This window comes from Rattus rattus, chromosome 11 (genome assembly GCF_011064425.1).
Source record: "Rattus rattus isolate New Zealand chromosome 11, Rrattus_CSIRO_v1, whole genome shotgun sequence".
NCBI lineage: Eukaryota > Metazoa > Chordata > Mammalia > Rodentia > Muridae > Rattus > Rattus rattus.
In genome coordinates, this window is record NC_046164.1 from 14970481 (window position 1) to 14996263 (window position 25783).

Consider the following 25783-nt stretch of genomic DNA (forward strand, 5'->3'; position numbering starts at 1 on the left):
TCACAACCTCCAGGATTAAGTTGGTGGTGTACGGTTTGGCTAGACGCTCTCATAAGGAATGCTCCTGAGACACAGATGTTTGGGCTTGGTCTTCCACATTTGTGTCTGTACAAACTACCTCTTGGAACAATTGGCCCCTCCCAGATCTGCTAGTTCCCAAGATCCTTTGCAGCCCTGGAGATTACAGGCTATTGTTTACTAGCTGCTATATCTGCACCTTCACAGGTCTAGCCCTTGTGTTTCTACAATTAACTTTCATAACTTCCTCATTCATTCTTTTTCCATAAAAGGAAAATACTCATCAGTGATACTCATCATTGTTTTTAAACATCTTAAACATTGATGTGTAGTGTAACAAAATATCCATTTGGGCTCTTGTTATAGACTCAGTGTTTCCATTGTCCTTCCTGCTGGCCCCCGTTCAGTCATTCCTTTGTGACTCTGCTGACCACAAAAATCTCTCTCTAGCAGGGACTCACAGCTGCCACAGTAGGCTAGTACTCAGCTAGGGGACCTTCATCCTCCTTCCTGTCCTCCATTTAGGTCTCTCTGGACTTACTTCAGTGCTGCTGCTGCCTGCCCACATGAGCCACTTCATCCCCAATCCTATTCTGCGCCTCCTAAGAGGTTCAGGCTTTGACCAGTGATGCAGAGATTTCCTAGCTCATTCCTGCCACCTACAGTGTATTCTCTATCCCGGCCTTGTCCCCACCCACTTCTCAGTCAGTTTATCTTTGCTCAATTTTTTAACTTGCCCGAAATCCATGTTGTCTTCCCTGCCTCCCAACCTGCTGGAGTCACAGCAGGATACCTCTACCTTTGGTTTCACGTTCAAAGTTTTCATGCGTACAGAAATTTTAGGAAGATTGTCATGGTAGTTTGAGTAAGCTTGTCAAAGGGAGCAGCACTCTTAGGAGGTGTGGCTTTGTTGGTGGAAGTGCACCCCTGTGGGGCTGGGGTTTGAAGCTCCACCCAGTGCAGAAAAGCCAGATTTCTCCTAGCAAACTTCAGATCAAGATGTACAACTGTCAGCTCCTCCTGAGCCTTACCTGCACGGACACTGCCCTGCTCCTGCTAATTGATAACAGACTGAACCCGTGAACCTGTAGGACACCCCAATTAAATGTTGTCCTTTGTAAGAGTTCTTGGTCACAGTGCTTCTTCAGAGCAATAAAACCCAAACTGAGACAATGTATTTATTTATGAGACCAATTTTCTCTTTTGGCTTGTGCACAGTGGTTATCCAGGCTGATGGGCCAGTGATTTCCAGAAGTCTGCCCATCTCCACTGTCCCAGCATTACAGTTAGAGTGTGGCTGCTTGAAGCGCCCACCCTGACCAGCAAGGAAGACGCAACACCGTCGGACTCTTCTTAACAGCCTTTATTGCAGGAACACCTAATTGTTAATACAGGGACCCCGAGGAACAAAGGCACTTGCCTTATATACAAAACAGACTGTGGCTGTAAATTTGTCCACTGGGGATTGGTGGAGTATGAAATACCTATTTAGCATGAATATCATCCTGGCCTTGTAGGTGCTGGGGGTATGCCAACACATGTGCTGTAGGTGTTTACCACAAATGACCACCGGATGTCGGCGCCATCTTTAGCCGCTCCCTACATCTCCCTCTTTTTTGTTTTTTTAAAAATGAACCTATTAGGTGGAGGTAGTGTTCTGAGAGAGGTCAGACATGCCTCGCAGAGGGCCCAGCTCGGCCATGGCGAGCCACTCTTGCAGTTAGGACTGCACCCTAATGGCAATAAATGAACTTATGCTGTAACACACCATTCTGGGCTATATGTGTGTTGTGCAGAGGAGCATTTGACCAGCCCATATGTTCAAATGGGGTGTAGCTACCTCTGTCTATGACTTGTCTAGATCAGGGTGTCACGTCAGTATTGTCATTGCTCCTGTCCTAGGTCATTCCTCTCGATAGCTCGGCCTTACCCATCCTTGGATTAACCCTAAGGCCACCTGGCTCCTGCCTTAGGTTGGTCCAAGCCCGAGGAAAGTTGCCCATCTCTGGATACCATGGCTTCACATGACAGTGACAAAATATGATCTAGGGCGAACTCTTAATTTTTCAAAGAGGCCAGCCATATGTTGGGAGACGCACCACTTTCAATGGCAAACAAAGCTTGGTAAACAATCGTTTTGTGTCTGGCATGCTCTCATTGTAAATGGCAAAAAAGCCATAGACATACTCCACATCCCAAAAGGACAATGGCCCCCCAGGCAAACATGCCAGCCCATTCTTTAAAAAAGGAGAAAGCATTGGTAATCCATGAGGTGAAATCTCCAAACGTGATAGGTTGCAATCTAGTGTTGTTAAGGACAGCAATCTGCATCAGCAATTGTCTTGATAATTGCTCTGCTTTCATGGACCAGTTTGCTTTCAGATAATTCGAGATTTCTTTGCTCTGTTGAGAATACTGAGAAAAATTAGCTTGCAAAGGAGTAATACATAAGCCTCTAAGGGAGGAAACACAGGACAACTGTGTCATATGATATAATGCTTCAATTTGTTCATGGATCAAATCTATCCGTTGATTAGCTAATAGAAGACCAGATGCCAAGTGGGTATTAAATTCTTCTTGTATCTCTAGTGCCACTGCGGTTTTTTCCACAATCTGGTTGATAGTCTCAGCTGTCTGTACTTGATTAGTCATAGCAATCGCGGCTGTTGTTGCTGCAGTGGCTGATAGTACAATGGCTGAAATTATAGGTGCCGTAATACCAAAATCCCTTTTAGTTCTTAATAAATGAAGTATGGGAAAATTATCTGGGTTGGCTTCTATTGGGACAGGCACAAAAGAAGGAATCTTGACCATCACTGCGGTATCATTGATGCCATCCCAGCATTCAGCTAAATAACAGACTACATCAGAGCTATTACAATTTAAAGCATTATCGCTTACATTAGAGCTTATCAGAAAGAAGAAAGGTGGTCTAACACATACTGAAGCTCCAATGGCAGTATCATTTGCCAAAAGGCCATTAATCTTTACATTTACTAAACTGGTTTTGTCATTCGTTCTAGTGGCTGAAATATTATACAATGTAAAGTCTTCACCTAATAATTGGGCAAAAGGAATTAGAGATGTGTATGCTCCCTGTTCATTTGATAATACCCATTGATACCAAGGCCAAAAGTTTTGCTTGCCAGTCTTATTTTTTCCCCGATCATACTGTACCTGGTCAAGAGGAGGGGAAAACTCAAATCCCGGTAGGAATTGTTTTTCTCTATGGAATGGACTCTGACATGGGGTAAAATCAGGTGGAAATTCTTGATATGGGGGGCAAGTAGGTAAGACTCTACGACAGGTAGAGTTATCCAGTGTGTGATTGCCTTGCCCCGGAGTTGATGGAAAACTACAATTATGCATCATAATCAAAGTTGTAATGTTCAAATCAGCAGAATTATTGACTGACGTGTCTCCACTGCCAGAAGAGGCTCCTTGGGTAATTTGACTCAAATCAGCCAGGATGGTCCCATATCACTATACAGGATCTAACCAATTAGCCAATGGGGTCCTTCGCAGCCATATACAAGGCTGGGAGGAATTCCTAAGAGTAAAAGATAATGTATGTAATAAAGAAAGATTAGTGGCAGCATACCTTTGGGGAGATTCTCCATTTGGCACTATACAAGGAACACCACGCAAACAGGAGGTGGAGAAAAAAGTTGGCAAAACAGTAGAATTGCTATGAACTGGCATAGGTACTGGCCAGGATCTGGCAATAGCCCACAGCATGAGTGAATTAACCTGGATTACCATTCCCAGTAGTAATAGTAGAGTTCATAGTTTCATCTTCAGGAATAGCAGGAGGCAGTTTGTGAGTCAAACGTTCGGACACCCAGATTGGATTGTCTTGATTCTGTGGAAAAACACAAACAGCTTCCCTAGATCTCAAAATCACGGGATCTGGGCCACGCCATTCATCAGTTAAGACATCCTTCCACTTTACATCTGCATGAGTCATAGGTTTAGTAGCAGCATGGCGATCTGAAGTAGAGCAGCCATGCACATCCAAAATTAAGAAATTTAGAGTAAACAAAGCTAAAGAAAGTTGTTATTTTGGCATTCGGCTGCTAGCAATTCCCTCTTTTTGTTTTTGTAGAAGCTCTTTTAAGGTACGATGTGCTCTTTCCACAATTCCTTGACCCTGGGGATTGTATGGTAATCCAGTAGTATGACTGACCTGCATTGTCTGGCAAAATGCCTGAAAGGACCTTGCAGTGTAGGCAGGCTCATTGTCTGTCTTGAGACTATCAGACTTTCCCCAGGCTGCCCACGCCTCTAAGCAATGACTAATGGTGTTACGAGCTTTTTCACCAGTCATCAGAGTGGCATGTATAATACCGCGGAACAGGTATCAACAGAAACATGAGCATATTTTAAATTTCCAAATTGAGATATGTGTGTGACATCCATCTGCCAAAGTTTTAGTGAAATCAGACCACGAGGGTTAAGTCCCACCTGAGGAAGGTGATGAAACTGAACATAATTCTGGCAACTTAACACCACATCACGAGCTGCAGCTCTAGAGATTTTAAATTTTTGTTGAAGAGTGAAAGCAGGAACATGAAACTTTTGATGAAATTCTCTAGCAAGTACTAGCATCCACCAGGGCATTATTACTGGCCATGGGACCAGGCAAATTAGTATGAGCTCGAATATGTTGTATGAAAAATTTATTTTTCTGGCACAAATCAATTTTTGTAATTCTAAAAGAATTTGACATACAGTACTAGTCGACCTAATTGGCCCTGCAATTTCAAGTGAGCGCACAGCATTAACTACATAAGCAGAATCAGAAATTAAATTAAAAGAATCATGAAATCTTTTAAAAACTTCCAATACAATATTACATTCTGTAATTTGGCGGGTGCCTGGACTGTATTGAATTAATACTGGTTCTTGAGAATCAACCATATAGGCACCTACACCTGTTTTGGAGCCATCTGTATAAATATCTAATGCTCCAGACAAAGGCTCTGAGGCAGTGACCTTAGGAAAGATCACTGGATGTTCAGTAAAAAATTGTAGCAAAGGATCCTTAGGATAATGATTGTCAAACTCTCCATCAAAACTACAGCGTAATATGGCCCAATCATCTATCAAGGCACACAATGTTTCCATCTGAGTTGCAGTATATGTTATAATAATTTTCTTGGGTAAAATACCAAAATGCTGAATACAAGATTTAACACCTAACATAGCAAGCTGTGCAACAGCAGAAAGATAATATTTAAGGGTCTTATTAGGAGAAATATGAGGATAAATCCACAGAAGTGGTCCTTGTTGCCATAGCACTCCTGTAGGCTGACAAAAGGTTCTCTGTATACACAAAAAGAGATCCTCCTTTTCCTTGTACTTTCTTAGCATTGCCTTTTCCATTCTTTCCTCTACTTTCCTTAAGGATAGTCGTGCTTCCTTGGTTAAAGCACGGGGTGAAGTAAGCTGAGAATCTCATAGAGTGGCTGTAACTCTACATTGGGCATATTAATATAGGGTTGAATCCAATTTATGCTTCCTAGTAATTTCTGAAAATCATTTAATGTTTTTAAATGATTTTTTCATCAAGTGGCTGACAAAAGAATTGTAACCAGTTCACCTTGGACTTTCAGGACCTCGGTAGCAGCCCTTTATCAAACTGTCTCATTGGGCTAAAAGCCCATGGAAAAGAAAACATTCAACTTGACCTTGGCCACAGCCTCTAATTGGAGTAAGCTGAAGAGTCGGTGTCAAGACTTTCTCCTCTTATTATCTTAGAGTAAAGCCTGTTCTGTCTAGAAAAACAAAGTTATTTACAATCTGCTGTAGACTTTTACTGAAACTACTTTAGGGGCTCCCCTGTCTCCAAACCTGGGGCATTTTTACCATAGGGGCAGGAGCTAGCTGCTGAGGGGATAGGATCAACGACACTCTCCATGTTAATGATGACCAAGGAGAAAAGTAACTTAATGCTGGAGGCTGACTCCTCTCTTGGAATAAAGCCAGCAGATAAGGCAGACTCCCTTAAAGAACTTCTCTTAATGAGCACTCTCTTTCTGTGAGCAAAAGTTGAAGGTCAGGCCACTAAAGGCAGCAACTGGAATTTATTTATTTATTTATTTATTTATTTATTTATTTATTTATTTATTTATTTATTTTTCTCAGACCTTGTTCTTTGAGGGATGGATAAATTCTTTTCTTGTTCTTGTTTTACTTAGAGTCCTCCCTCGCCTCACTCTCAGCCTTTTCAGATCATTCCTTCTGTAGCATTTCTAATGCAGCCTGTCCCTTTTTTATAGCCTGTTGACAGCACCTCTGATCTTCTAGGCAGCTAAGCACTAAGTGCCATACCGGCTGAAACTCTGCCTTTAAGATTCCTTGCTCCCAAGCAAAATGTAAATCTTCCCCAGCTTATCTCAGCTGTCCACTGTGAGTTTCTCAGAGACAGCAAGCCAAGGTGCAATGGCAATCGCACTCACTAAGAAATCTCTCTATAGCGCTTCTTTTTCTTTCAAACAGCCCTTGAAGAGCCAGAAAAATTGGGTGAGACTGAGAAGTCTCCATGCTCGCTGCAGCAGCTCCACAGCTAGTTTCGCTCCCCCCTACTGTGTGGGCTGGGAGCACAAGCACAGATAAAACACTATGCTTCAAAAATTAACATTGGCTATCAACCAACACACTGCCACTAGAGCAGGGTCCATAAAATTAAATTTCCTTTCACTTTCACTTGCTCCATAGCTGGAGAGAGGCAAGCCTTAGCTAAACTCCCCCAATCTCCAGACAGTATCTGCCAAGAGCCTCAATCTGAGCGATAACAAAAGCTGCATTGACTCCATAAGTTTTGACTGACTCTGCCAGTTGCTTTATTGTCTTAAAGTCAACAGGTTCATGATATCGCTGCCCGTTTGCATCCAGAAAAACTGGAAAACTCAATCCTATCTCTTTCCATACCTCTGGGCAAAAAGAAGTACCTCCTGCAGGCTTTATCATGCGCTTATGTTGACAGTTATACGGAGGTGCAGGGGGTGCTGTTGATATAACTGCTTTCTTATCTACTTCTTTGGCTTGCTGCCACATAGCGTTGGCGGGTGGCCAGTCAGGATAATATCTCTCTTTCTCATACCGAGCAGCTTCTTCCTCAAGGTCTGCTAAATCCTTCTCACTAAGCTCTGAGTCACTAGACATTCCCAAGGTCAATGCCTTTAAAGAGGGATATATCTTATTTGTTTCTTGGTCCTGATTATCCCCTTTTTCATCTCTGCCTTTTCTCTGCTTCTTTTATCTCCTTTTCTTTTCTTTTCTCCCTTCGAGACCTTTTCTCCCTCCGACATGCTTTCTTGTTGCTCTGTAAGGATTCTCTGACCTGTTCTAACAGCTTCCTCACATCGTTTATCTTCTAGGCAGACAGGGACCATTTGCCAGAGCGGCTTTGTCCCTGGTTTAAGCTTGCCCTCTGTTATTTCACTATCCAGATCTCTTCCTAACTTGTCCCAGGCCCGTAAAGTAAGAGACCCTGACACTATAAACCACGGAGCACAACAATCACACTCATCAAGAAAACTCAGCAGGATTTTCCTTTTGATTTTAAGCTTACGCTGACCAAGAAACTCCTGAAGAGCTGACAGGAGCGGGGTGGAGTGTGAGTTTCCCATGCTTTACGAGCTTTTACGATCGATTTACGAGCAGGGCAGGCTGGTGTGTTTATTTACACACGATCCTGTGGCCCATCACTAGTTGGCTCTTCCCAGCAAATGCATTCGTGCCCCGGAGGATGGAAATTCAAACAGTAGCAACACCACAACACAAAAAGAGTAAACGGCAAAAGTGCTAGTCTAACCCACAGAGGATCAAATGAGAAAAACAACATTGCTGTGCTCCACAAACCCTTTTTTTCCTCTAAACCAAGGTTCTCACCATCTCTGTTTACTCCAGAGAACTTTATAGTCCCTTTTAACTGGGAGCCTTACAGTCCTGTGTCCAGGACTAATCCAGTCTCTGCTTACCTCCAGAGAACTGGCTGGTCCCTTACCTGGGAGCTTTCTGACGTCACTGTCCTGAGGCTGAAAAGTTCTGAGATCCACACGAGATAAGACTCGGGGTCCCCGGTATAGGCCACCAGTTCAAGCGCCCACCCTGACCAGCAAGGAAGACGCAACACCGTCGGACTCTTCTTAACAGCCTTTATTGCAGGAACACCTAATTGTTAATATGGGGGCCCCGAGGAACAAAGGCACTTGCCTTATATACAAAACAGACTATGGCTGTAAATTTGTCCACTGGGGATTGGTGGAGTATGAAATACCTACTTAGCATGAATATCACCCTGGCCTTGTAGGTGCTGGGGGTATGCCAACACATGCCCTGTAGGTGTTTACCACAAACGACCACCAGATGTCGGTGCCATCTTTAGCCACTCCCTACAAGGGAAGATGATTGTGGAGCAGTAATTAAGGGTTGCAAATTATCGCGAGAGGGTGGCTTTGCTGACAGGAGTTTCACTGCCCTCCATTATATTTGGGAGTAAGAATTAAGGAAATATTGGGGTTGGGGATTTAGCTTAGTGGAAGAGCGCTTGCCTAGCAAATGCAAGGCCCTGGGTTCGGTCCCCAGCTCCGAAAAAAAGAAAAAGAAAAAAAAAGAATTAAGGAAATATGACAGAAACAGTCAAACCTTAGGCTGGTACCCAGCGTGCCACTCACCGCGATTCTGTCCAGCCAGATAGTTCATCAAATAGGACTTCCTGTACGATACAATCCAACAATAGCCACGACTACCACTGGCTGAGAAATCTTGTCCAGAATCTCTATGGCTATCTGGTTCACTGACAGCCCTTCATTGTGGTTTTCCACCAGACAAATGGGAGCCATTTGTGGTTGGGTCATAGCAACCTGCTGGTTTGAATCTAGGATAGAGGAAAGAGTGTAAAGTCATACTCCGCCTCACAGTCACCCAACAGCACAGAGGCTAGGACTGGTGACCTTTGTAGGTTTCCTGTTGGCAGCGTGTAGCCTCACAGGGCAGCCAACCTCGTGTCTCCCTGTACGGAGGGCCTTCTTCTTTCTTCATTATTCTTCCGAGTTCTAAAGAAGCTTTGACAATACGTGGGCTGCTCTCATCCATAAAGTTTTAATTCAATGTAATAAAATCCAAACAATAGTGGCCTTCATCAGGGTCACTCTATGGTATGTGCTAAGTCCTGTGTGAACACCTTTAGTGTGTGACCTCAAAAACCTACAAGTACTTACACGTTATGAATTATTGCATCCATGCTATAAATGAGAAAAGCAAGTTTCCAAAAACAATAACAACCCAGCAAAATGGCAGACTAGTGGGCTCTAAGCCTTCGGTCTCTCCATGAATAGATTTTAAAATGGCTGAAAATATGTATTTGAAAGATACCCATGAATTACACAAACACTGAGAAGTGCAGCTGAATAAAGGGTGGGAATTACATGTGTATTTGTTTCACTTTTGACTTCCTACCTCCACCCCACCCGACACAGGTTCTGTCTGCAAGAAACAATGAAGAGCTTAATTGCAACAGCCTAACCTGGGGCTAACCTGGTCTCAGTTTTACCTAACTTGGATTTAAAGTAGGGATTCTTTCTTTCTTTCTTTCTTTCTTTCTTTCTTTCTTTCTTTCTTTCTTTCTTTCTTTCTTTCTTTTTTCATCTTTATTGACTTGAGTATTTCTTATTTACATTTCAATTGTTATTTCCCTTCTGGGTTTCTTGGCATAACATTCCCTAACCCCTCCCCTTCTCTATGGGTTTTCCCCTCCCCATCCTCCCCAATTACCGCCCTCCCCCCAACATGGATGCTTCAACTTTCACTCTGGTATTTCCCAACTTACACATTGTATCATTTTTTTTATCTTTATTAACTTGAGTATTTCTTGTTTACATTTCGATTGTTATTCCCCTTACCTGTTTCCAGGTCAACATCTCCCTAACCCTTCCCCTTCCCTTTCTATATGGGCTTCCCCTCCCCATCCTTCCCCCATTACCGCCTTCTCCCTAACAATCACTTTCACTGGGGATTCATTCTTGACAGGACCAAGGGCTTCCCCTTCCACTGGTGCTCTTACTAGGCTATTCATTGCTACTTATGGAGTTGGTGTCCAGGGTCAGTCCATTTATAGTCTTAGGTAGGGGCTTAGTCCCTGGAAGCTCTGGTTGGTTGGCATTGTTGTTCATATGGGGTCTCAAGCCCCTTCAAGCTCTTTCAGTCCTTTCTAAGATTCCATCAACGGGGTCCTGTTCTCGGATCAGTGGTTTGCTGCTGGCATTCGCCTATGTATTTGTTGTATTCTGGCTGTGTCTCTCAGGAGAGATCCACATCCATGTCCTGCTTGGGCTTCTTTGCTTCATCCATCTTATCAAGTTTGGTGGCTGTATATGTATGGGCCACATGTGGGGCAGGCTCTGAATGGGTGTTCCTTCTGCCTCTGTTCTAAATTTCGCCTCCCTATTCCCTGCCAAGGGTATTCTTGTTCCCCTTTTAAAGAAGGAGTGAAGCATTCACATTTTGGTCATCCTTTTTGAGTTTCATGTGTTCTGTACATCTAGGGTAATCAAGTATTTGGGCTAATAGCCACTTATCAATGACTGCATACCATGTGTGTTTTTCTGTGACTGAGTTACCTCACTCAGGATGATATTTTCCAGTTCCATCCATTTGCCTATGAATTTCATAAGTCATTGTTTTTGATAGTTGAGTAATATTCCATTGTGTAGATGTATGACATTTTCTGTATCGATTCCTCTGTTGAAGGGCATCTGGGTTCTTTCCAGCTTCTGGCTATTATAAATAAGGCTGCTATGAATATAGTGGAGCATGTGTTTTAGTTATTTGTTGGGGCATCTTTGGGTATATGCCCAAGAGTGGTATAGCTGGGTTCTCAGGTAGTTCAATGTCCAATTTTCTAAGGAACCTCCAGACTGATTTCCAGAATGGTTATACCAGTCTGCAATCCCACCAACAATGGAGGAGTGTTCCTCTTTCTCCACATCCTTGTCAGCATTTGCTGTCACCCGAGTTTTTGATCTTAGCCATTCTCACTGGTGTGAGGTGAAATCTCAGGGTTGTTTTGATTTGCATTTCCCTTATGACTAAAGATGTTGAACATTTCTTTAGGTGTAGCTCAGCCATTCGGGATTCCTCAGCTGTGAATTATTTGTTTAGCTCTGAATCCCATTTTTTAATAGGGTTTTTTTTTCTCTTTGCAGTCTAACTTCTTGAGTTCTTTGTATATTTTGGATATAAACCCTCTATCAGTTGTAGGATTGGTAAAGATCTTTTCCCAATCTGTTGGTTGCTGTTTTGTCCTAAACACAGTGTCCTTTGCCTTACAGAAGCTTTGCAGTTTTATGAGATGCCATTTGTCGATTCTTTATCTTAGAGTATAAGCCATTGGTGTTTTGTTCAGGAAATTTTCTCTAGTACCCATGTTTTCGAGATGCTGCCCTTGTTTTTCTTCTATTAGTTTGAGTATATCTGGTTTGATGTGGAGGTCCTTGATCCACTTGGACTTAAGCTTTGTACAGGGTGATAAGCATGGATCGATCTGCATTCTTCTACATGCTGACCTCCAGTTGAACCAGCACCATTTGCTGAAAATGCTATCTTTTTTTCATTGGATGTTTTTGGCTCCTTTGTCGAAAATCAAGTGCCCGTAGGTGTGTGGGTTCATTTCTGGGTCTTCAATTCTGTTCCATTGGTCTGTCTGTCTCTGTACCAATACCATGCAGTTTTTATCAATATTGCTTTGTAATACTGCTTGAGTTCAGGGACAGTGATTCCCCCAGAAGTCCTTTTATTGTTGAGGATAGTTTTAGCTATCCTGGTTTTTTTTGTTATTCCAGATGAATTTGCAAATTGTTCTGTCTAACTCTCTGAAGAATTGGATTGGTATTTTGATGGGGATTGCATTGAATCTGTAGATCGCTTTTGGTAAAATGGCCATTTTTACTATATTAATTCTCCCAATCCATGAGCATGGGAGATCTTTCCATCTTCTGAGATCTTCTTCAATTTCTTTCTTCAGAGGCTTGAAGTTCTTATCATACCGTTCTTTCACTTGCTTGGTTAAAGTCATACCGAGGTATTTTATATTATTTGGGACTATTATAAAGGGTGTTGTTTCACTAATTTCTTTCTCGGCTTGTTTCTCTTTTGTGTGGAGGAAGGGTACTGATGTATTTGAGTTAATTTTATACCCAGCCACTTTGCTGAAGCTGTTTATCAGGTTTAGTAGTTCTCTGGTGGAATTTTTGGGATCACTTAAATATACAATCATATCATCTGAAAATAGTGGTATTTTGACTTCTTCTTTTCCAATCTGTATCCTTTCATCTCCTTTTGTTGTCTGATTGCTCTGACTAGAACTCAAGAACTATATTGAATAAGTAGGGAGAGAGTGGGCAGCCTTGTCTAGTCCCTGATGTTAGTGGGATTCTTTCAAGTTTCTCTACATTTAGTTTAATATTAGATACTGGTTTGCTCTATATGGCTTTTACTATGTTTAGGTATGGGCCTTGAACTCCTATTCTTTCCAGGACTTTTATCATGAAGGGGTGTTGAATTTTGTCAAATGCGTTGTCAGCATCTAATGAAATGATCATGTGGTTTTTATTTTTCAGTTTGTTTATATAGTGGAGTCTGTTCATGATTTTCCATATATTAAACCATCCCTGCCTGCCTGGGAAAGGTCCCTTCAGTTCCGGGTGGTGTCTGGACTACAGGGGACCTGCAGCTTGGGTGCCCCATCTTCCGGTTGTTAGAGATCGTATACAGTTTCCTCTTGGGCCAGGGATGTGGGCAGGGGTGGGCAGTATTGGTGGTATCTCCTGCTCTGCAGTCTCAGGAGTGCCCACATGTCCAGGCAGTGAGCTCTCTCTCCCAAGGGGTTTGGGGGCAGGGAATCCATCATCTAGTTTCTGGAACAGGAAGTTCCAGGGCCTGTTTTTGCTTCAACTTTTGTCTGGGGGGCAAATTTAAACTTTTTCCTTTCAAATCATACCTCTGTGTACTCTGATACAGTTCAGTAACTGGGAAGAATCTACAGAGAAAGTGATAAGAGCTATCATGTTCCGGCCTTTAACTGTCAATTTCCAGAAGGAGAGCTGGGGCTAGACCTTCTGAGCTAGCCTCTATTGGGTCAAGGCTGCTGGGTCTCCTTTCCCAGTGCCTGTCTATTCCTTGAAGTCTGTTCTGGAAGCCTTTGTCATTCAAATTGCTGGTGTGTGAGGGCTGTTACCCACCAGTACTCATAGCTAGGAGAACAAGGACTTCTGTTTTGAAAGGTGACCCAGGCAGCACTGTGCCACTTCTACTAGGTGCACTTAGGTGTAAGGACACTTTGCTGAGAAGGTGGGTGGCCTTTGCCCATCTCAGAGGACGAAGAATAGCTTCTGAACTGTCTTCTGAGATACCAAGTGTACATTTTGGAGTTGGGGTTAAGAAGTTATGTTTATATTTCTGCAAGATGTGTTTTTGTTATTTTTGTTATAGGTAGTATGTGTGTCTGTCTGTGGTTTATGCATGTGAGTACAGGCATCCTTGGGGTCAGAGGTCAGAGTTAGAGTCACAGAACATTAGAAGCTGCCTGACATGGATGCTGGGAACCAAATCCCAGTCCTTTGGAAGAGAACCAAGTATTCTTACCTCTGAGACATCTCAACAACCCTCAGATTTACAAGTTCTTTAGTGGTAAAACTCATCAGCAGTCAATAGGGAGACAGGGAGGGTATGCTGGAAGTTCTTGAGAAAAATGACTATGTCAGTTCTGTGAAGGTACGTGTTTGTAGGATGATGTCCTTATGCAGCAAGTCAGGGCCAGAGAAGGAAAGGACAGGTGGGGAAAAAGCTAGGGAGAGGAGGAGGAGGAGAAGAGAGAGAGAGAGAGAGAGAGAGAGAAAGGAGAAGCAGAGATCAAGATTTTGGAGTCTTGGAGAAGGGATGGTTATCAATTTGGGTGAAATTTATTGATTTTATTGACCATGTAAATCTAGTGGCTACCTACCAAATTTGGTTTACTGTATTTGAGGACAGGGTAGTCCAAAGAATTGTTTGTTGCCAGTAGACAGTTGTACTCAAGGTCTTTCTGACACTAGCCCCATTTGGGTGTAGGAGCACAGAGTGTTGGGCCCCTGTATTCAGAAACACTGGGTGGTGTGTGTATGTGTGGTCAGTGTGTGATCCAGTGTGTTTTTCTTACAATAGGCACTCTGGGGACCTTTAGTCAGGAAGGACATTGCCAGGTACTGTCTTCCAGCCAGGCAACTACTGCTGGCCAGTATATGTTCCTCAGATTTTTGTCTTTTAGAAACTCTTTAGTTCTCTTTTTTTTCTTTTTTTACTTTTTCTTCCGTTTGTTCCTGCTCTTCTAAGATGAATTTGTTTTTTTCTTTCTTTTTGTCTCTGTTGTTGTTTTACTTTTTCTAAATAAAGTTAGGGATTTCAAACTTATCTTAACCCCTCAAGTTTTGTAACTTTTTTTACCTTAGTTAAATTGGTGAGCGTTTTCAGTCAGAGACCCACCATTGGAATCTGATGGTAGACCTGGCACTCTTTACCTTCAGACATATTGAAGTCAACAGGCAGAAGTGAGGGCCTTTCATCTGTGTCTGGAACATTTTTCCTGGCCTCTATTAGGATTCTGTATTTCCTCAGTAGTAAAGAGGACCCATAACAGCTACTAACAAGCATCTCTAGTGGTATGGTGAGAAAACAAGAAGAGAGTCCAGAAAATAGAGGTCCGCCGAAGAGGACAAATAGCATTTAGTCACACAGCTAAACCAGGAGGTCTTTTGGGGACAAAAAGGCTGTTGTAAAAATAAGCCCAAACTTTGTGCCTGTGAAACAGAAAGGTGAGCAGAGAGGCAGCTGATCTGTTACTGACTGTCTCTCTGGACTTAGATTTTTTTTTCTCAGAGAGATATCTCTTCAGTGTCAGTATTTGGTGGCATTTACCTCTCAAAGTAAAACCATGCCTCTAAATGACACTTTCAGGCTTCTAATAAGAACTAATAAAACAAAGGATGAAGAGATGGTTAGGACCTTGTTGCTAGATGCCAAGTGGCTGACATAAGAATTGTAACTGGTTCACCTGGAACTTTCAGGACCTCAGTAGCAGCCCTTCACCAAGCTGTCTCACTGGGTTAAAGGCCCATGGAAAAGAAAACATTACTCCTGACCTTGGCCACAGCCAAAGCCTGAATTCTAAATTTTGACTGGTAAAACAAAGTTTTTCACTGTTTGTTGTAGATTCTTTTTGAAACTATTTTAGGGACTTCCCTGCCCCCCCAACCTGGGGCATTTTGACCACAGGGGCAGGAACTGGCTGCTGAGGGGAGCTTGCCACTCCAGGGGTTCCTCAATCTCTGGATAGATCTGAGGAGCGGAGGGCAGTTTCAAGGAAGGCAATTCGGTCTGCGCCTTCCCCAGCTTTTGCTCTGTTTTAGATTTTGCAGAGTCAGTCCTCGGGGGCCTGACTTAGGTGGAATCCAGGGTTGAACTCAAGGTCGGTGTTCCTGAGGCAAGTCTTGCCAGGCTGCTGGTTCGGATAGGAACCTGGTTCTCTCTGAAAAATAATGTCTTTAATGACACAAATAACATCTAAATTAAAAGTCCCTATTGGCGGGGTTGGGGATTTAGCTCAGTGGTAGAGCACTTGCCTAGCAAGCTCAAGGCCCTGGGTTCGGTCCCCAGCTCCGAAAAAAAGAAAAATGAAAAAAAAGTCCCTATTGGAGGCCATACAACTCGGAACGTTGGCCACTCAGAGGAACAGAAAGTCTGTCATTTCTTTTTCTTCACTTGAACAGAGAGATTATGAGCCCTAGTCCTAACTACAGTCCAGGGGTCAAGAGTCAGGGAAAGGGGGATCATCACAGTCTGTCCTATTCTGTCTACAAAGTACGACAAATACCCGACACAGAAGACTAACAAAATGACAAGAGAGACAAGGATGTCTAAAACTAGTCACCCTCTGCGACTCTTCCATAAGAAACTAAAAGCCAGGTCACTCGGCACTCCTCCGTGACTCTACCTCCAGGAGTCTAATCTTCTCACTGTGAACCTGAAAGGAGGCAACCAGTTCCTTCTGGGCCCCCTCCAACCTCGAGGCATCCCCCAGGGTTGCAGCCTGCAGTGCCAGACACATCTGTCCCCTACAGCCGCAGGGTCCTCATGGCCCTCCACGACAGCTCCCCGAAAAGCAGATCCGTGTTGCTCCTACTCAGAGACGACTGAAAACCAAAGTGAGGAACAGACAGACTGACAGATGTGGCGACGCTCACTCAGAAACACTCAGACAAACATACAACTCACCTCCAAGGGGTCTTCGGGGTCTGGGGTTGTCGAAAAGATCCTGGACGAGCCCCCAAATGAAAGATCCCCAAGGGAGACCCTCACTCAAGTCTCAGCAAGGCTCGGAGCCCAGACACACGAGAGAACAATCTGGATGCAATAAGCAGAGGCAAGGTTCATTACGGAGCTCTGGAACAACACGTATCCCACACAGGAGACAGAGGAGTCGACCCTGAGTGACTGGGAGAAGGGCTATCTAAAGGAAGAAACCACAAGCCCCGGAAGATGAGGGGACGTCAAAAGGAAATAGCAAAAATGTCACAAAGGGGAAACTCTCAAAGTCACAGGATTGTTCTTAAGACTCTAGGGTTTAAATCAGGGGAAAGGTCAAGCCCTCATTCTCCTGAGAACAGATTCCTCTCCTTTAGGGTAAATGTTTGTCAGAGTTGATGAAGCATCTGCATCTGATACACATCTGGTTAGGCTTCGGCTCTGGTTTCCTGGACTACTATCTGCAGGACACAATGGCTGGAACATTATCTGTAGGGCACAATGGGTTTTGAACAAACATCACAGGGGCAGAACAGAACCCATTACTCATTTACACATGTCCAGTGACATTCGGAGGGTCAGTGAGTCAGCACCAGTCCTCCTGCATTTTTAACCCTCTGTCTTCCTGAGTCAGATCCTGATGCTGAGTTTTGAGCTAGTTTAAAACCCTGTTTCTCAGTCATGGTAGAATTCAACCTCAACTAACATGCTTTCCCCACAGTTAAAGAGATTGCTTTGAGATGTGATGTGAATTATAGGATTTTGCTATGAAAAATGTCTTTGGCATAAATGTAAGTACTTTGTAACCATTTGTTAAGCAGCAATCATATTTTTAACATTTAAGTTCCATTAGACTGCATATCTAGGTCCCTGCTCAGTGTTTCATTTGTGCAGGTACTGTGCTTGCTTTACAGTCTCTGTGAGCTGCTCACCTCTGCTTGCTGTGCCCCAGGTGGACACAAGAGTGGCTAACCGTTCATGTGTTCCTCGGCCAGTTGTGTCTCATCATGTTTACTTCTATCCTAAACTTTACATTTGGGTCATTTATTTTCATTTATTTCCTTGATGTTCAGTGTCGTCGTCGTCGTCGTCATCTTCTTCTTCTTCTTCTTCTTCTTCTTCTTCTTCTTCTTCTTCTTCTTCTTCTTCTTCTTCTTCTTCTTCTTCTTCTTCTTCTTCTTCTTCTTCCTTCCTCCTTCCTTCCTCCTCCTCCTCCTCCTCCTCCTCCTCCTCCTCCTCCTCCTCCTCCTCCTCCTCCTCCTCCTCCTCCTTCTTTAGTTCTGTATGTATTCTGGATACTAACCATCTATCAGACACATAACTGTTAAAGACATTTTCACAAAGCACTATTTATTAATTATTGTTCTTAGCATATGTGTCCTACTCACAAAGTCTTCCTGTGCAAATGAGTCCGTATATTCTCCCATCCTCCTCACCAATGGAATTCAGGGTGCCCAATCTTACACTGAGGTCCTTGCTTCACTTGAAGTTTTGTTTTGAGAAGGGTGATATATATTCCACTAAGTTTCTCAGGCTGACCTTAAATTCTTTCTTTAACCAGGTATAGAGCTTGGGCTCCTCCTGCTTTGCCCTGCCCCTCCCAGTGTACCTGGAGTAGCAAAGCCACAGGACTAGCCCAGATCCTTTCCTCATCCCTCTGCCTTCTCATTTCTTGCAGAGTGATGCCGGTGCCTGTGCCGCCAGTGTGTGAATATCGGGCATAGGTCTGTGGGATTGAAAGAAAACAGGTACACGGGTCACCAGTTTTCAGCGAGTGCCACCAAGGCTTTACTGAGATCTCCTTATATACCAGAGGCAAAAACCGTGGAAAACAACAAGGCAGGTGAAAATCCCCAACCAGGAAAACAGGAAAAGTCTGCGTGGTGAAAGTTCAGGCCCAATCAGGGGCATAAACAACTTCTTAACAACAACATGGAAAATCCCAGCCCCAAATCAAGGGCTAAGAGCAGCTGCCAAGGGTGTAAACAATTTCTTGCTATAGCAGGCTAAAAGGCTCAGTGAGGGGGGAGGGAAACACCAAGGTAGGGCCCAACAGGGTGATACTAAGAATGACTCGTAGATCTTTGCACTGGTCGTGCTTCTGAGCAGCACATTTGTCTACAAAAGCATGAGCACCATCAACCACCAGGCACTGGAACAGCTGTAGTACCCTTCCGGGACCTGAGCCACCATATTCCATTGAGTGCTCTGGAGTGAATACGGGGTCCCTGTCCTGCCCTGTCACTATGTGGCTTTTGTTGGGGGCACAGCAGAGTGTTTAGAATGATTTATTTTAACTAGAGAATCAGGAGAGGTGCATTGAAGTTGTTTTCCTTAGCCAAGTGCCAGCTAAGTTACAGAGCTCACTGAGCTGATCAGAGCAAAGTCTTCCCCAAATCCTAATGGAATCAAGAATTCCACAGAGTTTGTGAGTTTCTTTCCAGACTTTGTATGGACTGTTCGAGATTTCATGCTGGAGCTGAAGTTAAATGGGAAAAACATCACAAGTGATGAGTACCTAGAGAATGCCCTGAAATTGATCCCAGGTACAGGGAGGCTGGGGAGGGAGGCTGGGGAGGGAGGACTGGGGAGGGCAGGCTGGGGAGGGCTGTCATCTGCTCCCATCTTCTGTGGAGTCCTTCGTATTCCCAATAGGATGGAAGTCTGCAGAAGTGCTGATAGGTCATTGGCTGATAATGTCTGGGACGTGGTGTTTGATTTCATCTGGAAGGAGTAGAACCTAGAGCACAGCAAAGCTATTCAAGGTGGAGTTCTCTCCAGTTTGTATTTTAGCATCTAGAGCCAATGTATCCAAACTTCCCAAGTCCACACATTTGTATTGTGGTTCTGTGCCTGCCTTCCTTTAAGAAACTGTTGCCTTCCTTAACTCTTATTCATCACTTTATAGTATGTAGCTCATGTAAAATATATTTCACGGAGTTATACATTCTTCTCCTTATGGAGGAACATAGGTTTATAATGCTGGCTTGATCACATTGTCTGCAAAAAACAGCTGGAACCGATGTGTCTTCTCAGGTTATGCCTTCTCCACAGTTGTCATAGTTTTTCCCTGAGTCTATTTGTCATAGCTACTGATGTTTATTCATGTGACAGGGTCAGGATCAGTTGCATTAATGCTCAGGAAATCATTTGCATGGATATTGAGAGTCCGAGTGTGAAGCTGATGGAGCTTTGTGAGTCACACCAGTTCTGAAATGTGCCTCTCATTTTCTGTCTTTGCTTTCTCTAAACATTGGACATGAAGTTGGTAGAGTGAAACCTGTGAAACCAGTGCAGACATTCATCTCAGAGCATTCTGGAGACCTCCTCTCCTCTCCTCTCCTCTCCTCTCCTCTCCTCTCCCTCTCCTCCCCTCCCTCCCCTCCCCTCCTCCCTCTCTCCCTCTCTCCTTCCCTCCCTTCCCCCTCCCCTTCCTCTCTCTCTCTCTCTCTCTCTCTCTCTCTCTCTCTCTCTCTCTCTCTCTCCCCCCTTTCTGACTTTTTGGAAGACAAGATCTCACAGTGTAGACTTTGCTAACTTGGAATACCCTATGTAGACCATGTTAGCCTCAAACTCATGGAGATTCTTTTACAATTTTTAATGAAAAGGTTACCAGCACTGTGTACGATTTTCACAAAACACTTCCGTGTTGAACTTGAGCTTTGTCACTGGACACTATACAACACATGTAGGTACTAAGGCAATGGTTACTCAGTGTAACAGATGATACAGCTATCACCTCACATTGCTAACTTTCTTGAACAGCTAAAATTGATTCAGGAAAAATGCCCAAGATATTGGGCTGGGATGTGACTCAGTACATAAATCAGTCAGCCAAGTATGATGACTGGAGGTGGGATTTCTAGGATTACCTCAATGCTGGGTGGGTATGATAGTCTCCCTTCAATCCAGTGTATAGTCCGAGGACACAAGAAAGCTCTGGAGCATGCTGGGTAGCCAGACTGGCTATAGTGGAACGTTCCACTTCACCTGAAAGATCCTTCACCAATAAGGTGGAGAGTGAAGAGGTCTCTTTTCACCATGCACCCACACATAAGCACATGCATACATAAACAATATACCCATGCACAGCACAAACATAAATAACATGCACCCACATACGAGCAAACATGCATATGTACAAAACACACACATACACGGCACATACATACAGAGCTTCATGACGTTCTGTCTTAATGTTTCTTATTCCTTAGCTCTCTAGACTTGAGTATCCTGCGTGTGTCCATAGCCCCTCCTTCCCTCCTCACTTTTCCTTTCTACGAGTGTATATTTGACTTTTGCAAAAATGAGTTGTTTAGCCTCAAAGTAGTTTCCTTCAGTAACCATGGCATTGATCTTAGATTTGCCAATGTTGCTATTTCTAATACTTGATTACCCTTTATTTGTAGCTTTTGGTGGGGGTCCCACAACTCTTATTCTACAAGGAGTGATTAGGCTAGAAATCACCTTTAGCCTCCTGTTGTTCAGTCAACAGGATTCACAGCTACAGTATGCTTGATGCCATGTTCATTCAGGTCTATGGATTTCAGCCATGTGCTTCTCCACTGAAGTCAAATAACTCCCAAAACAGTTCATCAGACTTCTACCAAGTACAAACTTGGTGCCCTTTTGACATGCAAAGAAGCATTGCATGGTATGGTGAAGAGTCCTGTAAGTGCAGAACATTTTCCATTGGCCAGGGCCTCCTTCAGCTGTCCTCTGTGCTAAGGAGACTCCTGTTGTTTTGTGTTTCCTCCGACTCTAGGCAACAGTCCCAGAATCCAAGCATCTAATTTGCCCAGGGAACGCATCAGACAATTCTTTCCTAACCGGAAGTGTTTTGTCTTTGACCGGCCAACACATGACAAAGAACTCTTACAAAAACTTGAGACCATCTCAGAAGACCAGTTGGATCCTAACCTCCCTGAAAGAACAAAGGCTTTTGTTTCTTACATCTTCACTTCTGCCAAGATGAAGACCCTCAGAGAGGGAATTAAGGTCACCAGGAATCCTGAGTTTTTGTTTTTTGTTTTTAAATCACACTTCTCTATAGAGTAGTTATGTTGAACTATTAGCATGCACTTTTTTAAAAAATTATACATACAATGGTACTATGCATGTGTCCCTACTCTAACTTTTTAAATTTTATAACTGTAGGTTAGAAATCCTTACAGTTACTTTTATAACTGTAGGTTAAAAATGCAGACCACATCATTAGTATCCATGACTGCAACATACCTGCATAAAACTATCAACTGATAGTAAAATCACCAGTGTAAAGGTCCTTAATGAATTATAGAATTAGTGTTTCAACACCTAAAGCTGATGCCTTCTCTTTTCATGGGGGATGTTCTGCATGTTAGTTACATTTTGGAATCACAATGTGAAAGGCAATTTGGAAATTCAAATAGTTCCAATAGAAATGCTAGTATTTAAACAAACCTATACTTTTTAGAATTAGCCACAGAAATACTGCGATATGCCTTTCCTTGTTAGTTCAGGCATTTGTTTCCCTTCAAAGTTTTAAATGCAAAATTATACTTTCATAGACATTTGAATTTATTAGGTGAAGATGGATATTAATTTTTTTTAACATTCTGAACTAGAAAACCAAAGAAATAAATTGACAACGGGAAGAAGAAGCTGATTGTTTGCTGAAGGAGGTTGTGTGTGTGTGTGTGTGTGTGTGTGTGTGTGTGTGTGTTTATAGTGCATATGTAGCTATGAAAGATTTAAAATATAGTCTTAAAATCTTGAATCCTATGCACTAATAACCATTTATTTATCCCTTAAAACTCCTGGATCACCAAGGACTGGGGACTCTGGTGACAACCTACGTGGATGCCATCAACAGTGGAGCGGTACCTTGTCTGGATGATGCGGTGACAACTCTTAAGTTGTACAATGTTGGGACTTGCAATATTTACTTCTCTGTCATGTTCACTGTTTTAGGATCAAAAGGCTTTCCTTGAAGAATGATTTAAGAAGAAAGCTGAGGAAATGAGTGGTGAGATCCAGTGACTGAGATATAACATTGAGGATATGAAGCAAAACAGTAGTTCCATCGTGGACTACTTCATGAGAAGCTTTGCTTCAGTGATTCCTGCTCCCGTTTTACTGGTTGCGGAGGCTGTAAGAGGCATTGATTCACGGTTTAAATAGGATTGACTCTTGAAGAAATGATAGACTGATACACAGTTTGTTCTATTTTAAAGCTGCCTGTTTTCCATTCTCACTCAGTGATGTTTAAACATAAAACGTGCTGATTGGAGGACATCTGTGCCCCACCCACATGAGATAGAACATAATCAAACATGTCTGCACAGACAATGCTTGCCTTTAGAGAGCACACATTTATTTTTTAAACCATTCCTGTGGAAGCTATGCAATTAGTCATTACATTCGATTACTGTCGGCTAATTTGACTGGATATAGAATCAGCTAGGAGACAAGGTTTTCCCCACTCCTATGAGGACCATGTAGCCTGATTAGCTTCTGGGTGATTATCTCAGGTCAGTATGGTAGGGAAGCCATCCTAAGTGTGAGCAGCACCGTTCCTGTGGACTGAAGACACAGTAGAAAGAGGAAAGCAAACTGGCCCTACTACTTGTGGCTTCCTGACTGTGGATGTCATACAACCAGCCAGCCTTGACTTCTATCAGAATGCATTCTCCAGTCTTGACAGAATGTATCATCGTGATACATGGACCACAACAAACCCTTTATGAAGTTGCTTTTGTGAGGGTATTTTAATCACAGCAAGAGGAAAAGCCATTGATATCAATGCTGATAAGCCTGGAAACTAAGTACTTAAACATTGATGAGTCAGATTGCTAATGGATTTCAATATGACTTGATCCTGGGGTACTATATAGTCAAGAGACAATGTCAGTCAAGCTATCTGTATAATGATCTAAACTGAGCTTTAAAAGTAAGGATGTCTTTAAAAATAAAGTCATAATACCATACAACCATGTGATTATTATTACAAATGCTACTATCCCGTGCTAACATATAAGAACACAAATGAAGTGCCTTATGGAAGATTAATGAAAAGCCTGATCTACCAGCTTCATCTAGAGAGAACAAGCTGGAGTCAAAAGTCGAAGGGCACATGTGTTCCATGATGTACTTAGCCTTACATGTTTCATGAAGAATGCTGGGAAAGTGCTTTTACATTTTAGAGAGGGACAATGAGTTAAAAATCACCACTGCAAGATGATGTTTCTACTTCTAGGAATGGCAGAAACAGCTAGAAGGTACCCAAGACCAAGACTTGAGTCCCAGGGAACATAACATTTGAATCTTAATGATGTTTTCCTTTGTGGCTTTGCTTTCTTGAAAGTAATTTAAATAATACAACTTATGTAGACCAATATATCGAAATATTATTCCCATAGGCAGTCAATACAATTTATGCGTGTCATTTTACATCATATTTATTTGTTTGCAAACTAAACAGGGAAACTGTATTAAAAGAAACGATAGTGTAGAGTGTAAGAGAATCTGTGGGCAAAGGGGAGGTGGACAGCCTGAGATGGCTCAGTGGTCAAGAGTGGATCATGCTCATCTAGAAAAACTCGGTTCACAACATCCACACGAGGCAGGTAACATAAGGACCCTTATTAGTGCCTTTATGAACACAATGTATTTAGACTATGCCCACCCCAGGCTCCTCGAAGACATCCTCAGATTATCCTCTGATCTTCATGTCTCCTCCTCCTCCCCCTCTTCCTCTTTATTCTTAATCTGAATAAATTAATGCTGGTCTCATGTCTCTGGGTATTAGATAGCATCTACCAGACCATGGGCAATTTGTCATGATGCATACCCCCATAGAAACATACTCTCCCTCTCCCACTGGCCCGATATCAACTGTCAGTAGTTCCTCAGCTAAGGTTGGGATCTTGTGAGCTCATTGCCTCTCCATGCAGATATTGACTGACTTGATAGTGTATATGTCTTATGACAACAACCATACCCTCTGTCATAGCCCCTTCATATCCAGAAGATATTTTAGAACAATATGATGATTTTTAAAAATACTTTTGTTATTTCAAAATTAAAGTGTAGACATACCTATGATTTCAGGAATCTTGGAGATGCTTACTTCCTCTCTCTTAATGCCTTGTAAGATGTCATGTGTGGAAAGCCGCAATAACAGTCGCCACCACAAGATGGCACTGGCTTCCACTGCGCCCCACGTGGAAAGCTGGGATAGCATTTGCCATTACAAGATAGCACTGGCTTCCGCTGATCCAGCCCGACTTCCTTTCAGGAAGTTAGCTGTGTGCTCATGTGCAAGAGTGTCTTCGTGCCAGGTCTTTGCCCACTGCGGGGCATGCCTATGAGATCATGGGTACGCGACCAATCAGGTGTGGATGCGCCGTGCTAGGGTGTATATAAGCCGCGCCATGCTGGGGCCCCGCGTCCCCCTCTTTAAGATGCAATAAACGCTTTGCTGCAGAAGTATTCTTGTGTCTGCGTGTGCGTTCTTGCTGGCGAGACGATAGCATGGGACATCTGGTGCCGAAACCCGGGAGAAACGCCACAACATCGCCAGGCGCCGAGGGCGGAGAGAATCCAAAAGCTGCAGGATGCGGGTAAGCTCTGAGAAATATGTTTGGTCTTGATCTCTTTCACTTCTCTCCCCCATTAGAAGATGTGGCAGAAGCTTTTGTTATTGTTTTGGCAGCGCCCATTCTTTCCCTTTTGGTTTTTGATTTTGCGGCTGCTGCTAGGCACAGTCAGAAGTCGTGCCTAGAAGATGGGAAATGCCGCCCAGCAGTGATAACGGGACAGGGAGTGCTAGGGGAGTTACGGGACAGCATGTCAGAAACAGAGCGGGATGAAAGATTAAAGAGCTCAAAGAGAAAAGGTGCATATAAGAAAACAGACCCTTCCAAGGACTTTAGATCCGAGGAAGCGAGAGATAGGGGAAAGAACGCCCCGGGAGAGAAACAGGGAAAGGAGGAGAAAGCTCTGAAAAGGAAAAGCCCTTATCCGGTAAAGGAGTTAGAGGCTTTGGAGCTTGATAGTTCAGAAACAGACGAGCTTAGCCCCTCTGAGAAAGAGGATTTAGAAGATGAGGCAGCTCGCTATGAAGAAGAAAGATATGGGCCTAGGTGGAGAGCCACTGTGAAGAAACTGAAAGTTATGGATCCTTTGTGGGCAGGGCTGGTAATTTTGTTTAAACTTCACAGAGTCATACTGATCAGATTTGATAGAGGTAGACCACCTGAAAAACTTATTCAGGAGAATCAAACAAAAAGATTCACTTCCATACCATTTGTGAATGTCAGTCGTGCTGCTCAGATATCCCATAATATATCTCAGTATCTTACAGGAATTTGGTTTCAACGCATTGATGGACTAGTCCAGGAACTGAGACAATCCATCATCCATATCAACTCCACTCGAGTGG

At 43.1% G+C, this 25783-nt stretch overlaps 1 pseudogene; it reads left to right on the forward strand.

Moving 5' to 3' along the window:
* Window positions 1-18472: 18472 nt before the first annotated feature.
* Window positions 18473-22331, forward strand: LOC116912681 (annotated as a pseudogene).
* Window positions 22332-25783: the final 3452 nt, after the last annotated feature.